A 17,708-nucleotide genomic window follows, 5' to 3' on the forward strand; every position below is an offset into this window, starting at 1 on the left:
ATGCCAGCGCTTGCAAATGCTCCCCTGAAAGGTTTCGCAGTCGAAACAGAAGGCTTTTTATCACAGGACAAGAAATCAGCCCTCAACAACTTAAGCATCGCCAAATATTTTTTTGAAAAAAACCCTAAGCAAAAATCTGACTTTTGGCAATTCACTCAAAAATGATGCCAGAAGCGTGCAAATGCTCCCCTGAAAGGTTTGGCAGTCAAAACAGAAGGCTTTTTATCACAGGCCAAGAAATCAGCCCTCAACAACTTAACCGGCGTAAAATATTTTTTTGAAAAAATCCCTAAGCCCCGGGGTCAGAATTTCAACAAAAATCTGACTTTTGGCAATTCACTCAAAAATGATGCCAGAAGCTTGCAAATGCTCCCCTGAAACCGTTGGCGATGGAAACAGAAGGCTTTTAATCACAAGACAAGAAATCAGCCCTCAACAACTTAACCGACGGAAAATATTTTTTTGAAAAAATCCCTAAGCCCCGGGGTCAGAATTTCAGCAAAAATCTAACTTTTGGTAATCCACTCAAAAATGATGCCAGAAGATTGCAAATGCTCCCCTGAAAGGTTTGGCAGTCGAAACAGAAGGCTTTTTATCACAGGACAAGAAATCAGCCCTCAACAACTTATCCGGCGCAAAATATTTTTTTGAAAAAATCCCTAAGGCCCGGGGTCATAATTTCAGCAAAAATCTGACTTTTGGCAATTCACTCAAAAATGATGCCAGAATCTTGCAAATGCTCCCCTGAAAGGATTGGCAGTCGAAACAGAAGGCTTTTTATCACAGGACAAGAAATCAGCCCTCAACAACTTAACCGGCCCAAAATATTTTTTTGAAAAAATCCCTAAGCCCCGGGGTCAGAATTTCAGCAAAAATCTGACTTTTGGCAATTCACTCAAAAATGATACCAGCGCTTGCAAATGCTCCCCTGAAAGGTTTGGCAGTCGAAACAGAAGGCTTTTTATCACAGGACAAGAAATCAGCCCTCAACAACTTAACCGGCGGAAAATATTTTTTTGAAAAAATCCCTAAGCCCCGGGGTCAGAATTTCAGCAAAAATCTGACTTTTGGCGATTCACTCAAAAATGATGCCAGCGCTTGCAAATGCTCCCCTGAAAGGTTTCGCAGTCGAAACAGAAGCCTTTTTATCACAGGACAAGAAATCAGCCCTCAACAACTTAAGCATCGCCAAATATTTTTTTGAAAAAAACCCTAAGCAAAAATCTGACTTTTGGCAATTCACTCAAAAATGATGCCAGAAGCGTGCAAATGCTCCCCTGAAAGGTTTGGCAGTCAAAACAGAAGGCTTTTTATCACAGGCCAAGAAATCAGCCCTCAACAACTTAACCGGCGTAAAATATTTTTTTGAAAAAATCCCTAAGCCCCGGGGTCAGAATTTCAACAAAAATCTGACTTTTGGCAATTCACTCAAAAATGATGCCAGAAGCTTGCAAATGCTCCCCTGAAACCGTTGGCGATGGAAACAGAAGGCTTTTAATCACAAGACAAGAAATCAGCCCTCAACAACTTAACCGACGGAAAATATTTTTTTGAAAAAATCCCTAAGCCCCGGGGTCAGAATTTCAGCAAAAATCTAACTTTTGGTAATCCACTCAAAAATGATGCCAGAAGATTGCAAATGCTCCCCTGAAAGGTTTGGCAGTCGAAACAGAAGGCTTTTTATCACAGGACAAGAAATCAGCCCTCAACAACTTATCCGGCGCAAAATATTTTTTTGAAAAAATCCCTAAGGCCCGGGGTCATAATTTCAGCAAAAATCTGACTTTTGGCAATTCACTCAAAAATGATGCCAGAAGCTTGCAAATGCTCCCCTGAAACGTTTGGCAGTCAAAACAGAAGGCTTTTTATCACAAGCCAAGAAATCAGCCCTCAACAACTTAACCGGCGCAAAATATTTTTTTGGAAAAAATTCCTAAGCCCCGGGGTCACAATTTCAGCAAAAATCTGACTTTTGGTAATTCACACAAAAATGATGCCAGAAGCTTGCAAATGCTCCCCTGAAAGGTTTGGCAGTCAAAACAGAAGGCTTTTTATCACAGGCCAAGAAATCAGCCCTCAACAACTTAACCGGCGGAAAATATTTTTTTGAAAAAAACCCTAAGCCCCGGGGTCACAATTTCAGCAAAAATCTGACTTTTGGCAATTCACTCAAAAATGATGCCAGAAGCTTGCGAATGCTCCCCAGAAAGGTTTGGGAGTCTAAACAGAAGGCTTTTTATAACAGGTCAAGAAATCAGCCCTCAACAACTTAACCGGCGCAAAATATTTTTTTGAAAAAATCCCTAAGCAAAAATCTGACTTTTGGCAATTCACTAAAAAAGGATGCCAGAAGCTTGCAAATGCTCCCCTGAAAGGTTTGGCAGTCGAAACAGAAGGCTTTTTATCACAGGCCAAGAAATCAGCTTTCAACAACTTAACCGGCCGAAAATATTTTTTTGAAAAAAACCCTAAGCTCCGGGGTCACAATTTCAGCATAAATCTGACTTTTGGCAATTCACTCAAAAATGATACCTGAAGCTTGCAAATGCTCCCCTGAAACCGTTGGCAATGGAAACAGAAGGCTTTTTATCACAGGACAAGAAATCAGCCCTCAACAACTTAACCGGTGGAAAATATTTTTTTGAAAAAATCCCTAAGCCCCGGGGTCAGAATTTCAGCAAAAATCTGACTTTTGGCAATTCACTCAAAAATGATACCAGCGCTTGCAAATGCTCCCCTGAAAGGTTTGGCAGTCGAAACAGAAGGCTTTTTATCACAGGACAAGAAATCAGCCCTCAACAACTTAACCGGCGGAAAATATTTTTTTGAAAAAATCCCTAAGCCCTGGGTCAGAATTTCAGCAAAAATCTGACTTTTGGCGATTCACTCAAAAATGATGCCAGCGCTTGCAAATGCTCCCCTGAAAGGTTTCGCAGTCGAAACAGAAGGCTTTTTATCACAGGACAAGAAATCAGCCCTCAACAACTTAAGCATCGCCAAATATTTTTTTGAAAAAAACCCTAAGCAAAAATCTGACTTTTGGCAATTCACTCAAAAATGATGCCAGAAGCGTGCAAATGCTCCCCTGAAAGGTTTGGCAGTCAAAACAGAAGGCTTTTTATCACAGGCCAAGAAATCAGCCCTCAACAACTTAACCGGTGGAAAATATTTTTTTGAAAAAATCCCTAAGCCCCGGGGTCAGAATTTCAACAAAAATCTGACTTTTGGTAATCCACTCAAAAATGATGCCAGAAGATTGCAAATGCTCCCCTGAAAGGTTTGGCAGTCGAAACAGAAGGCTTTTTATCACAGGACAAGAAATCAGCCCTCAACAACTTATCCGGCGCAAAATATTTTTTTGAAAAAATCCCTAAGGCCCGGGGTCATAATTTCAGCAAAAATCTGACTTTTGGCAATTCACTCAAAAATGATGCCAGAAGCTTGCAAATGCTCCCCTGAAACCGTTGGCGATGGAAACAGAAGGCTTTTAATCACAGGACAAGAAATCAGCCCTCAACAACTTAACCGGCGCAAAATGTTTTTTTGAAAAAATCCCTAAGCAAAAATCTGACTTTTGGCAATTCACTCAAAAATGATGACAGAAGCTTGCAAATTCTCCCCTGAAAGGTTTGGCAGTCAAAACAGAAGGCTTTTTATCACAGGCCAAGAAATCAGCCCTCAACAACTTAACCGGCGCAAAATATTTTTTTGGAAAAAATTCCTAAGCCCCGGGGTCACAATTTCAGCAAAAATCTGACTTTTGGCAATTCACTCAAAAATGATGCCAGAAGCTTGCAAATGCTCCCCTGAAAGGTTTGGCAGTCGAAACAGAAGGCTTTTTATCACAGGCCAAGAAATCAGCTTTCAACAACTTAACCGGCCGAAAATATTTTTTTGAAAAAAACCCTAAGCTCCGGGGTCACAATTTCAGCATAAATCTGACTTTTGGCAATTCACTCAAAAATGATGCCAGAAGCTTGCAAATGCTCCCCTGAAACCGTTGGCGCTGGAAACAGAAGGCTTTTAATCACAAGAGAACAAATCAGCCCTCAACAACTTAACCGGCGGAAAATATTTTTTTGAAAAAATCCTTAAGCCCCGGTGTCCCAATTTCAGCAAAAATCTGACTTTTGACAATTCACTCAAAAATGATGCCAGAATCTTGCAAATGCTCCCCTGAAAGGATTGGCAGTCGAAACAGAAGGCTTTTTATCACAGGACAAGAAATCAGCCCTCAACAACTTAACCGGCCCAAAATATTTTTTTGAAAAAATCCCTAAGCCCCGGGGTCAGAATTTCAGCAAAAATCTGACTTTTGGCAATTCACTCAAAAATGATGCCAGAAGCTTGCAAATGCTCCCCTGAAAGGTTTGGCAGTGGAAACAGAAGGCTTTTTATCACAGGACAAGAAATCAGCCCTCAACAACTTAACCGGCGCAAAATGTTTTTTTTGAAAAAATCCCTAAGCAAAAATCTGACTTTTGGCAATTCACTAAAAAAGGATACCAGAAGCTTGCAAATGCTCCCCTGAAAGGTTTGGCAGTCGAAACAGAAGGCTTTTTATCACAGGACAAGAAATCAGCCCTCAGCAACTTAACCGGTGGAAAATATTTTTTTGAAAAAAATCCCTAAGCCCCGGGGTCAGAATTTCAGCAAAAATCTGACTTTTGGCAATTCACTCAAAAATGATACCTGAAGCTTGCAAATGCTCCCCTGAAACCGTTGGCAATGGAAACAGAAGGCTTTTTATCACAGGACAAGAAATCAGCCCTCAACAACTTAACCGGTGGAAAATATTTTTTTGAAAAAATCCCTAAGCCCCGGGGTCAGAATTTCAGCAAAAATCTGACTTTTGGCAATTCATTCAAAAATGATACCAGCGCTTGCAAATGCTCCCCTGAAAGGTTTGGCAGTCGAAACAGTAGGCTTTTTATCACAGGACAAGAAATCAGCCCTCAACAACTTAACCGGCGCAAAATGTTTTTTTGAAAAAATCCCTAAGCAAAAATCTGACTTTTGGCAATTCACTCAAAAATGATGACAGAAGCTTGCAAATTCTCCCCTGAAAGGTTTGGCAGTCAAAACAGAAGGCTTTTTATCACAGGCCAAGAAATCAGCCCTCAACAACTTAACCGGCGCAAAATATTTTTTTGGAAAAAATTCCTAAGCCCCGGGGTCACAATTTCAGCAAAAATCTGACTTTTGGCAATTCACTCAAAAATGATGCCAGAAGCTTGCAAATGCTCCCCTGAAAGGTTTGGCAGTCGAAACAGAAGGCTTTTTTATCACAGGACAAGAAATCAGCCCTCAACAACTTATCCGGCGCAAAATATTTTTTTGAAAAAATCCCTAAGGCCCGGGGTCATAATTTCAGCAAAAATCTGACTTTTGGCAATTCACTCAAAAATGATGCCAGAAGCTTGCAAATGCTCCCCTGAAAGGTTTGGCAGTCGAAACAGAAGGCTTTTTTATCACAGGACAAGAAATCAGCCCTCAACAACTTAACCGGCCGAAAATATTTTTTTGAAAAAAACCCTAAGCTCCGGGGTCACAATTTCAGCAAAAATCTGACTTTTGGCAATTCACTCAAAAATGATGCCAGAAGCTTGCAAATGCTCCCCTGAAACCGTTGGCGATGGAAACAGAAGGCTTTTAATCACAAGAGAACAAATCAGCCCTCAACAACTTAACCGGCGGAAAATATTTTTTTGAAAAAATCCTTAAGCCCCGGTGTCCCAATTTCAGCAAAAATCTGACTTTTGACAATTCACTCAAAAATGATGCCAGAATCTTGCAAATGCTCCCCTGAAAGGATTGGCAGTCGAAACAGAAGGCTTTTTATCACAGGACAAGAAATCAGCCCTCAACAACTTAACCGGCCCAAAATATTTTTTTGAGAAAATCCCTAAGCCCCGGGGTCAGAATTTCAGCAAAAATCTGACTTTTGGCAATTCACTCAAAAATGATGCCAGAAGCTTGCAAATGCTCCCCTGAAAGGTTTGGCAGTGGAAACAGAAGGCTTTTTATCACAGGACAAGAAATCAGCCCTCAACAACTTAACCGGCGCAAAATGTTTTTTTGAAAAAATCCCTAAGCAAAAATCTGACTTTTGGCAATTCACTCAAAAATGATGACAGAAGCTTGCAAATGCTCCCCTGAAAGGTTTGGCAGTCGAAACAGAAGGCTTTTTATCACAGGACAAGAAATCAGCCCTCAGCAACTTAACCGGTGGAAAATATTTTTTTGAAAAAAATCCCTAAGCCCCGGGGTCAGAATTTCAGCAAAAATCTGACTTTTGGCAATTCACTCAAAAATGATACCTGAAGCTTGCAAATGCTCCCCTGAAACCGTTGGCAATGGAAACAGAAGGCTTTTTATCACAGGACAAGAAATCAGCCCTCAACAACTTAACCGGTGGAAAATATTTTTTTGAAAAAATCCCTAAGCCCCGGGGTCAGAATTTCAGCAAAAATCTGACTTTTGGCAATTCACTCAAAAATGATACCAGCGCTTGCAAATGCTCCCCTGAAAGGTTTGGCAGTCGAAACAGAAGGCTTTTTATCACAGGACAAGAAATCAGCCCTCAACAACTTAACCGGCGGAAAATATTTTTTTGAAAAAATCCCTAAGCCCCGGGGTCAGAATTTCAGCAAAAATCTGACTTTTGGCGATTCACTCAAAAATGATGCCAGCGCTTGCAAATGCTCCCCTGAAAGGTTTCGCAGTCGAAACAGAAGGCTTTTTATCACAGGACAAGAAATCAGCCCTCAACAACTTAAGCATCGCCAAATATTTTTTTGAAAAAAACCCTAAGCAAAAATCTGACTTTTGGCAATTCACTCAAAAATGATGCCAGAAGCGTGCAAATGCTCCCCTGAAAGGTTTGGCAGTCAAAACAGAAGGCTTTTTATCACAGGCCAAGAAATCAGCCCTCAACAACTTAACCGGCGTAAAATATTTTTTTGAAAAAATCCCTAAGCCCCGGGGTCAGAATTTCAACAAAAATCTGACTTTTGGCAATTCACTCAAAAATGATGCCAGAAGCTTGCAAATGCTCCCCTGAAACCGTTGGCGATGGAAACAGAAGGCTTTTAATCACAAGACAAGAAATCAGCCCTCAACAACTTAACCGACGGAAAATATTTTTTTGAAAAAATCCCTAAGCCCCGGGGTCAGAATTTCAGCAAAAATCTAACTTTTGGTAATCCACTCAAAAATGATGCCAGAAGATTGCAAATGCTCCCCTGAAAGGTTTGGCAGTCGAAACAGAAGGCTTTTTATCACAGGACAAGAAATCAGCCCTCAACAACTTATCCGGCGCAAAATATTTTTTTGAAAAAATCCCTAAGGCCCGGGGTCATAATTTCAGCAAAAATCTGACTTTTGGCAATTCACTCAAAAATGATGCCAGAAGCTTGCAAATGCTCCCCTGAAACCGTTGGCGATGGAAAAAGAAGGCTTTTAATCACAGGACAAGAAATCAGCCCTCAACAACTTAACCGGCGCAAAATGTTTTTTTGAAAAAATCCCTAAGCAAAAATCTGACTTTTGGCAATTCACTCAAAAATGATGACAGAAGCTTGCAAATTCTCCCCTGAAAGGTTTGGCAGTCAAAACAGAAGGCTTTTTATCACAGGCCAAGAAATCAGCCCTCAACAACTTAACCGCCGCAAAATATTTTTTTGGAAAAAATTCCTAAGCCCCGGGGTCACAATTTCAGCAAAAATCTGACTTTTGGCAATTCACTCAAAAATGATGCCAGAAGCTTGCAAATGCTCCCCTGAAAGGTTTGGCAGTCGAAACAGAAGGCTTTTTTATCACAGGACAAGAAATCAGCCCTCAACAACTTATCCGGCGCAAAATATTTTTTTGAAAAAATCCCTAAGGCCCGGGGTCATAATTTCAGCAAAAATCTGACTTTTGGCAATTCACTCAAAAATGATGCCAGAAGCTTGCAAATGCTCCCCTGAAAGGTTTGGGAGTCGAAACAGAAGGCTTTTTATCACAGGCCAAGAAATCCGCTTTCAACAACTTAACCGGCCGAAAATATTTTTTTGAAAAAAACCCTAAGCTCCGGGGTCACAATTTCAGCATAAATCTGACTTTTGGCAATTCACTCAAAAATGATGCCAGAAGCTTGCAAATGCTCCCCTGAAACCGTTGGCGATGGAAACAGAAGGCTTTTAATCACAAGAGAACAAATCAGCCCTCAACAACTTAACCGGCGGAAAATATTTTTTTAAAAAAATCCTTAAGCCCCGGTGTCCCAATTTCAGCAAAAATCTGACTTTTGACAATTCACTCAAAAATGATGCCAGAATCTTGCAAATGCTCCCCTGAAAGGATTGGCAGTCGAAACAGAAGGCTTTTTATCACAGGACAAGAAATCAGCCCTCAACAACTTAACCGGCCCAAAATATTTTTTTGAAAAAATCCCTAAGCCCCGGGGTCAGAATTTCAGCAAAAATCTGACTTTTGGCAATTCACTCAAAAATGATGCCAGAAGCTTGCAAATGCTCCCCTGAAAGGTTTGGCAGTGGAAACAGAAGGCTTTTTATCACAGGACAAGAAATCAGCCCTCAACAACTTAACCGCGCAAAATGTTTTTTTGAAAAAATCTCTAAGCAAAAATCTGACTTTTGGCAATTCACTCAAAAATGATGACAGAAGCTTGCAAATTCTCCCCTGAAAGGTTTGGCAGTCAAAACAGAAGGCTTTTTATCACAGGCCAAGAAATCAGCCCTCAACAACTTAACCGGCGCAAAATATTTTTTTGGAAAAAATTCCTAAGCCCCGGGGTCACAATTTCAGCAAAAATCTGACTTTTGGTAATTCACACAAAAATGATGCCAGAAGCTTGCAAATGCTCCCCTGAAAGGTTTGGCAGTCGAAACAGAAGGCTTTTTTATCACAGGACAAGAAATCAGCCCTCAACAACTTATCCGGCGCAAAATTTTTTTTTGAAAAAATCCCTAAGCCCCGGGGTCAGAATTTCAGCAAAAATCTGACTTTTGGCAATTCACTCAAAAATGATGCCAGAAGCTTGCAAATGCTCCCCTGAAACCGTTGGCGATGGAAACAGAAGGCTTTTAATCACAGGACAAGAAATCAGCCCTCAACAACTTAACCGACAGAAAATATTTTTTTGAAAAAATCCCTAAGCCCCGGGGTCAGAATTTCAGCAAAAATCTAACTTTTGGCAATCCACTCAAAAATGATGCCAGAAGATTGCAAATGCTCCCCTGAAAGGTTTGGCAGTCGAAACAGTAGGCTTTTTATCACAGGACAAGAAATCAGCCCTCAACAACTTAACCGGCGCAAAATGTTTTTTTGAAAAAATCCCTAAGCAAAAATCTGACTTTTGGCAATTCACTCAAAAATGATGACAGAAGCTTGCAAATTCTCCCCTGAAAGGTTTGGGAGTCTAAACAGAAGGCTTTTTATAACAGGTCAAGAAATCAGCCCTCAACAACTTAACCGGCGCAAAATATTTTTTTGAAAAAATCCCTAAGCAAAAATCTGACTTTTGGCAATTCACTAAAAAAGGATGCCAGAAGCTTGCAAATGCTCCCCTGAAAGGTTTGGCAGTCGAAACAGAAGGCTTTTTATCACAGGACAAGAAATCAGCCCTCAACAACTTAACCGGCGGAAAATATTTTTTTGAAAAAATCCCTAAGCCCCGGGGTCAGAATTTCAGCAAAAATCTGACTTTTGGCAATTCACTCAAAAATGATACCTGAAGCTTGCAAATGCTCCCCTGAAACCGTTGGCAATGGAAACAGAAGGCTTTTTATCACAGGACAAGAAATCAGCCCTCAACAACTTAACCGGTGGAAAATATTTTTTTGAAAAAATCCCTAAGCCCCGGGGTCAGAATTTCAGCAAAAATCTGACTTTTGGCAATTCACTCAAAAATGATACCAGCGCTTGCAAATGCTCCCCTGAAAGGTTTGGCAGTCGAAACAGAAGGCTTTTTATCACAGGACAAGAAATCAGCCCTCAACAACTTAACCGGCGGAAAATATTTTTTTGAAAAAATCCCTAAGCCCCGGGTCAGAATTTCAGCAAAAATCTGACTTTTGGCGATTCACTCAAAAATGATGCCAGAAGCTTGCAAATGCTCCCCTGAAAGGTTTCGCAGTCGAAATAGAAGGCTTTTTATCACAGGACAAGAAATCAGCCCTCAACAACTTAAGCATCGCAAAATATTTTTTTGAAAAAAACCCTAAGCAAAAATCTGACTTTTGGCAATTCACTCAAAAATGATGCCAGAAGCGTGCAAATGCTCCCCTGAAAGGTTTGGCAGTCAAAACAGAAGGCTTTTTATCACAGGCCAAGAAATCAGCCCTCAACAACTTAACCGGCGGAAAATGTTTTTTTTTGAAAAAATCCCTAAGCCCCGGGGTCAGAATTTCAGCAAAAATCTGACTTTTGGCAATTCACTCAAAAATGATGCCAGAAGCTTGCAAATGCTCCCCTGAAACCGTTGGCGATGGAAACAGAAGGCTTTTAATCACAAGACAAGAAATCAGCCCTCAACAACTTAACCGACGGAAAATATTTTTTTGAAAAAATCCCTAAGCCCCGGGGTCAGAATTTCAGCAAAAATCTAACTTTTGGTAATCCACTCAAAAATGATGCCAGAAGATTGCAAATGCTCCCCTGAAAGGTTTGGCAGTCGAAACAGAAGGCTTTTTATCACAGGACAAGAAATCAGCCCTCAACAACTTAACCGGCGCAAAATGTTTTTTCGAGATTGTGAAAAAGGCCCAAAAAACGTTAAAGGACTACTTTGAGATAAATTTGAACACTACAGTAGAAAAAAGAACGATCTGGGACGCTAGCAAAGCGGTCATGAGAGGGTTTCTCATACAACAAAATTCAATCAAGAAAAAGCTCTGGAATGGAAAGAAGGAGAAAATATTGGAGAAGATACATCAGGGAGAGAAAAAATTGAGAACCAACCCAAAGTCAAAGGAGGTGCTGAGAGAAATCAAATTCCATCAAGCACAATATTCTAAATTAATAAATCAAGAAATTGAATGGAAAATTAAACAGATGAAGCAAAGATCGTTTGAATCAGCAAATAAATGTGGAAAGCTGCTAGCTTGGCAGCTGAAAAAAAGGCAAAAGTTAAATACAGTTACAAATCTAGAGATTGAAGGAAGAATGGTTCAGAAACCAGAAGAAATTAGGAAGTGCTTCCACAGATATTTTAAAGAACTGTATGCACAGGGGCCCCAGAAACAATTTGAGATAGATCAATTCTTAAAGACAAATGGATTACCAAAAATTACTCAAGACAAAAGAGTAATCTTGAATTCTAAAATAACTTCACAGGAAATTGAAGGCGCCATTCAGAGTATGCAACTAGGTAAATCTCCAGGCCCGGATGGGCTTACCTCCAAATACTATAAGACTCTGAAGGACTATTTGATACAACCTTTGATGGAGGTATGCAACCAGATCATGGATGGGAAGAGGGCACCAGAAACGTGGAAAGAAGCCTTCATCACATTGATACCTAAGTCAGAATCTGAAAAGACCCAGCTAAAGAACTACCGTCCCATCTCACTCCTGAATGTGGATTACAAAATATTTGCAGACATTTTGGCAAGTAGACTTAAAAAGGTCCTAAATGAAGTAATTCACAAGGACCAAGCAGGCTTTCTCCCTGGTAGACATTTATATGAAAACACCAGAAACATCATTGACATTTTAGAACTCTTGCAAACCAACAGGAATACAAGGGCGGTGTTAATCTTTATCGATGCGGAGAAAGCATTTGACAATATATCTTGGATGTTTATGAAGAAAAACTTGGAAGGGATGGGAGTGGGACGGGGGTTCGAAAATGGAATAGAAGCAATTTATTCAGAGCAAAAAGCCAAATTGATAGTGAACAATGTGGTGACGGAGGAATTTAAAATTGAAAAAGGGACACGACAAGGGTGCCCTCTATCCCCTCTTTTATTTATATCAGTCCTGGAGGTGCTATTGAACATGATTAGGGAGGACCGGTTGGTACAAGGGATAGAGGTCGGAGTGAAACAATATAAATTGAAAGCTTTTGCAGATGACTTAGTTTTGACATTACAGGAGCCAGAACCCAGTACAAAAAGAGTTCTAGAACTTATAGCAGAGTTTGGTCGGGTGGCGGGATTTAAGTTGAACAAACAAAAGACTAAAGTTCTGACCAAAAATTTGACATCTACAGAAACAGAGGGGTTCCAGAGAGAAACAAAATTAAATGTGGTTAATAAAGTGAAATACCTAGGGATTTACTTGTCTTCCAAAAACTTGAATTTATTTAGAGATAACTATGAAAAATGTTGGTTGGAAATTAAAAAGGATCTAGAAATTTGGTCAAGACTGAAACTTTCCTTGTTAGGTTGAATTGCAGCTATAAAGATGAATGTATTGCCGAAAATGTTATTTTTGTTCCAAACCCTACAGATCGTGGACAGAGTGGAATGTTTCGGGAAATGGCAGAAGGAAATATCTAGGTTTGTCTGGCAGGGCAAAAAGCCTCGAATAAAGTTTAAAATACTAACTGACTCGAAAGAAAGAGGAGGGTTTGCCCTGCCGGACTTGAGGTTATATTATGAAGCTGCAGCCTTCTGCTGGCTGAAGGATTGGTTCTTGTTAGAAAACACTGATGTCCTAGATCTGGAAGGTTTTGATAATGCTTTTGGTTGGCATGCATATTTATGGTATGACAAGGTTAAAGTTCACAAATTGTTCAAAAACCATATTGTCAGAAAAGCAATTTTTGCAGTCTGGATGAAATATAAAGACTTATTAGAGAGTAAAACCCCGAGGTGGCTATCACCGATGGAGGCCAAGGCTCGAAAAAGGCCCAATATGGAGGCCCATTGGCCGAAATATTGGGAAATAATTGAAAAAATTGGAGACAATTGGAAGCTGCAGAGCCAGGACAAACTAAAAAATAAGGTGCGAGACTGGTTACATTATGCTCAAATTCAAGAGGTTTTTAAAATGGATAAAAAAGTTGGTTTCCAAGTGGAAAAATCGAATTTGGAGACAGAACTGCTAGAACCAAAAACTAAGATATTATCGAGAATGTATAACTTGCTGCTTAAATGGAATACACAGGATGAGACAGTTAAATCTGCCATGATAAAATGGGCACAGGATGTTGGACATAACATTATGTTTGAAGACTGGGAAAGGTTATGGAACACCGGAATAAAATTCACGGCATGTAGTGCCCTGAAAGAAAATATTATGAAAATGATATACCGGTGGTACATGACCCCAGTCAAGCTAGCTAAGATATATCACCTGTCTGATAATAAATGTTGGAAATGTAAGGAGGCAGAAGGGACATTCTTTCATCTCTGGTGGACCTGCCCAAAAGTGAAGGCTTTCTGGGAAATGATTTATAATGAATTGAAAAAGGTATTTAGGTATACCTTCCCTAAGAAACCAGAGGCCTTCCTGCTGGGCATGGTGGACCAGAAAGTGTCAAAGAAAGACAGAACGTTGTTTATGTATGCCAGCACAGCAGCAAGAATACTCATCGCAAAGAACTGGAAGACACAAGATCTACCCACGTTGGAGGAATGGCAGACGCAGTTGATGGACTACATGGAGTTAGCTGAAATGACCGGCAGAATCCGAGATTTGGATGAGGAATCGGTTGAGGCGGACTGGAAAAAATTTAAAGACTACTTGCAAAAATATTATAAGTTGTATGAACGCTTAGATAGTGCATGTTTTTGGAAATGTTATGCTTTAGCAAATATGATTAAGCAAATGGCAAAATAAGTGATAAAAGAGAAAAGAGGACAAAGTGAACCAAACATATTATGTTTATTTTAAAGGTATCAAATTTGAGATACAATATATTGAATACGGATACATAATAATTGAAAGTTGTAACAAGGTTTGAAATAAGGTAACAAATTGCTGACATTGATATTACAAAGAATGCAGATTTGGAAGGTGTGGGGAAGTACAATGGTTTTTTTCTTTTTCTTTTGTTAAAAAAAAAATCAAAAAATTGTATCTTGTATTTGATTTATTCTGTATTGTTTGGAATGCACAAAATTATGAAAAGAAACGCAATAAAAAATATTTAAAAAAAAACAAAAAAACAAAATGTTTTTTTGAAAAAATCCCTAAGCAAAAATCTGACTTTTGGCAATTCACTCAAAAATGATGACAGAAGCTTGCAAATGCTCCCCTGAAAGGTTTGGCAGTCAAAACAGAAGGCTTTTTATCACAGGCCAAGAAATCAGCCCTCAACAACTTAACCGGCGCAAAATATTTTTTTGGAAAAAATTCCTAAGCCCCGGGGTCAGAATTTCAGCAAAAATCTGACTTTTGGCAATTCACTCAAAAATGATGCCAGAAGCTTGCAAATGCTCCCCTGAAAGGTTTGGCAGTCGAAACAGAAGGCTTTTTTATCACAGGACAAGAAATCAGCCATCAACAACTTATCCGGCGCAAAATATTTTTTTGAAAAAATCCCTAAGCCCCGGGGTCAGAATTTCAGCAAAAATCTGACTTTTGGCAATTCACTCAAAAATGATGCCAGAAGCTTGCAAATGCTCCCCTGAAAGGTTTGGCAGTCGAATCAAAAGGCTTTTAATCACAGGAGAACAAATCAGCCCTCAACAACTTAACCGGCGCAAAATATTTTTTTGAAAAAATCCCTAAGCCCCGGGGTCAGAATTTCAGCAAAAATCTGACTTTTGTTAATTCACTCAAAAATGATGCCAGAAGCTTGCAAATGCTCCCCTGAAAGGTTTGGGAGTCGAAACAGAAGGCTTTTTATCACAGGCCAAGAAATCAGCTTTCAACAACTTAACCGGCCGAAAATATTTTTTTGAAAAAAACCCTAAGCTCCGGGGTCACAATTTCAGCATAAATCTGACTTTTGGCAATTCACTAAAAAAATGATGCCAGAAGCTTGCAAATGCTCCCCTGAAACCGTTGGCGATGGAAACAGAAGGCTTTTTATCACAGGACAAGAAATCAGCCCTCAACAACTTATCCGGCGCAAATTTTTTTTTGAAAAAATCCCTAAGCCCCGGGGTCAGAATTTCAGCAAAAATCTGACTTTTGGCAATTCACTCAAAAATGATGCCAGAAGCTTGCAAATGCTCCCCTGAAAGGTTTGGCAGTCAAAACAGAAGGCTTTTTATCACAGGCCAAGAAATCAGCCCTCAACAACTTAACCGGCGGAAAATATTTTTTTGAAAAAATCCCTAAGCCCCTGGGTCACAATTTCAGCAAAAATCTGACTTTTGGCAATTCACTCAAAAATGATGCCAGAAGCTTGCAAATGCTCCCCTGAAACCGTTGGCGATGGAAACAGAAGGCTTTTTATCACAGGACAAGAAATCAGCCCTCCACAACTTAACCGGCGGAAAATATTTTTTTGAAAAAAACCCTAAGCCCCGGGGTCAGAATTTCAGCAAAAATCTGACATTTGGCAATTCACTCAAAAATGATGCCAGAAGCTTGCGAATGCTCCCCAGAAAGGTTTGGGAGTCGAAACAGAAGGCTTTTTATCACAGGTCAAGAAATCAGCCCTCAACAACTTAACCGGCGCAAAATATATTTTGGAAAAAATCCCTAAGCAAAAATCTGACTTTTGGCAATTCACTCAAAAATGATGCCAGAAGCTTGCAAATGCTCCCCTGAAAGGTTTGGCAGTCGACACAGAAGGCTTTTTATCACAGAACAAGAAATCAGCCCTCAACAACTTAACCAGGGGAAAATATGTTTTTTAAAAAAACCCTAAGCCCCGGGGTCACAATTTCAGCAAAAATCTGACTTTTGGCAATTCACTCAAAAATGATACCTGAAGCTTGCAAATGCTCCCCTGAAACCTTTGGCGATGGAAACAGAAGGCTTTTTATCACAGGACAAGAAATCAGCCCTCAACAACTTAACGGGTGGAAAATATTTTTTTTGAAAAAATCCCTAAGCCCCGGGGTCAGAATTTCAGCAAAAATCTTACTTTTGGCAATTCACTCAAAAATGATGCCAGAAGCTTGCAAATGCTCCCCAGAAAGGTTTGGTAGTCGAAACAGAAGGCTTTTTATCACAGGACAAGAAATCAGCCCTCAACAACTTAACCGGCGGAAAATATTTTTTTGAAAAAAACCCTAAGCCCCGGGGTCACAATTTCAGCAAAAATCTGACTTTTGGCAATTCACTCAAAAATGATGCCAGAAGCTTGCAAATGCTCCCCTGAAAGGTTTGGCAGTCAAAACAGAAGGCTTTTTATCACAGGCCAAGAAATCAGCCCTCAACAACTTAACCGGCGGAAAATATTTTTTTGAAAAAAACCCTAAGCCCCGGGGTCACAATTTCAGCAAAAATCTGACTTTTGGCAATTCACTCAAAAATGATGCCAGAAGCTTGCGAATGCTCCCCTGAAAGGTTTGGGAGTCGAAACAGAAGGCTTTTTATCACAGGTCAAGAAATCAGCCCTCAACAACTTAACCGGCGCAAAATATTTTTTTGAAAAAATCCCTAAGCAAAAATCTGACTTTTGGCAATTCACTCAAAAATGATGCCAGAAGTTTGCAAATGCTCCCCTGAAAGGTTTGGCAGTTGAAACAGAAGGCTTTTTATCACAGAACAAGAAATCAGCCCTCACCAACTTAACCGGCGGAAAATATTTTTTTGAAAAAATCCCTAAGCCCCGGGGTCACAATTTCAGCAAAAATCTGACTTTTGGCAATTCACTCAAAAATGATGCCAGAAGCTTGCAAATGCTCCCCTGAAAGGTTTGGCAGTCAAAACAGAAGGCTTTTTATCACAAGCGAAGAAATCAGCCCTCAACAACTTAACCGGCGGAAAATATTTTTTTGAAAAAATCCCTAAGCAAAAATCTGACTTTTGGCAATTCACTCAAAAATGATGCCAGAAGTTTGCAAATGCTCCCCTGAAAGGTTTGGCAGTCGAAACAGAAGGCTTTTTATCACAGGACAAGAAATCAGCCCTCAACAACTTAACGGGCGGAAAATATTTTTTTGAAAAAATCCCTAAGCCCCTGGGTCACAATTTCAGCAAAAATCTGACTTTTGGCAATTCACTCAAAAATGATGCCAGAAGCTTGCAAATGCTCCCCTGAAACCGTTGGCGATGGAAACAGAAGGCTTTTTATCACAGGACAAGAAATCAGCCCTCAACAACTTAACCGGTGGAAAATATTTTTTTGAAAAAATCCCTAAGCCCCGGGGTCAGAATTTCAGCAAAAATCTGACTTTTGGCAATTCACTCAAAAATGATACCTGAAGCTTGCAAATGCTCCCCTGAAACCGTTGGTGATGGAAACAGAAGGCTTTTTATCACAGGACAAGAAATCAGCCCTCAACAACTTAACCGGTGGAAAAAATTTTTTTTGAAAAAATCCCTAAGCCCCGGGGTCAGAATTTCAGCAAAAATCTTACTTTTGGATATTCACTCAAAAATGATGGCAGAAGCTTGCAGATGCTCCCCAGAAAGGTTTGGCAGTCGAAACAGAAGGCTTTTTATCACAGGACAAGAAATCAGCCCTCCACAACTTAACCGGCGGAAAATATTTTTTTTAAAAAAACGCTAAGCCCCGGGGTCACAATTTCAGCAAAAATCTGACTTTTGGCGATTCAATCAAAAATGATGCCAGCGCTTGCGAATGCTCCCCTGAAAGGTTTGGCAGTCGAAACAGAAGGCTTTTTATCACA

This window comes from Podarcis muralis, chromosome 12 (genome assembly GCF_964188315.1).
Source record: "Podarcis muralis chromosome 12, rPodMur119.hap1.1, whole genome shotgun sequence".
Lineage (NCBI taxonomy): Eukaryota > Metazoa > Chordata > Lepidosauria > Squamata > Lacertidae > Podarcis > Podarcis muralis.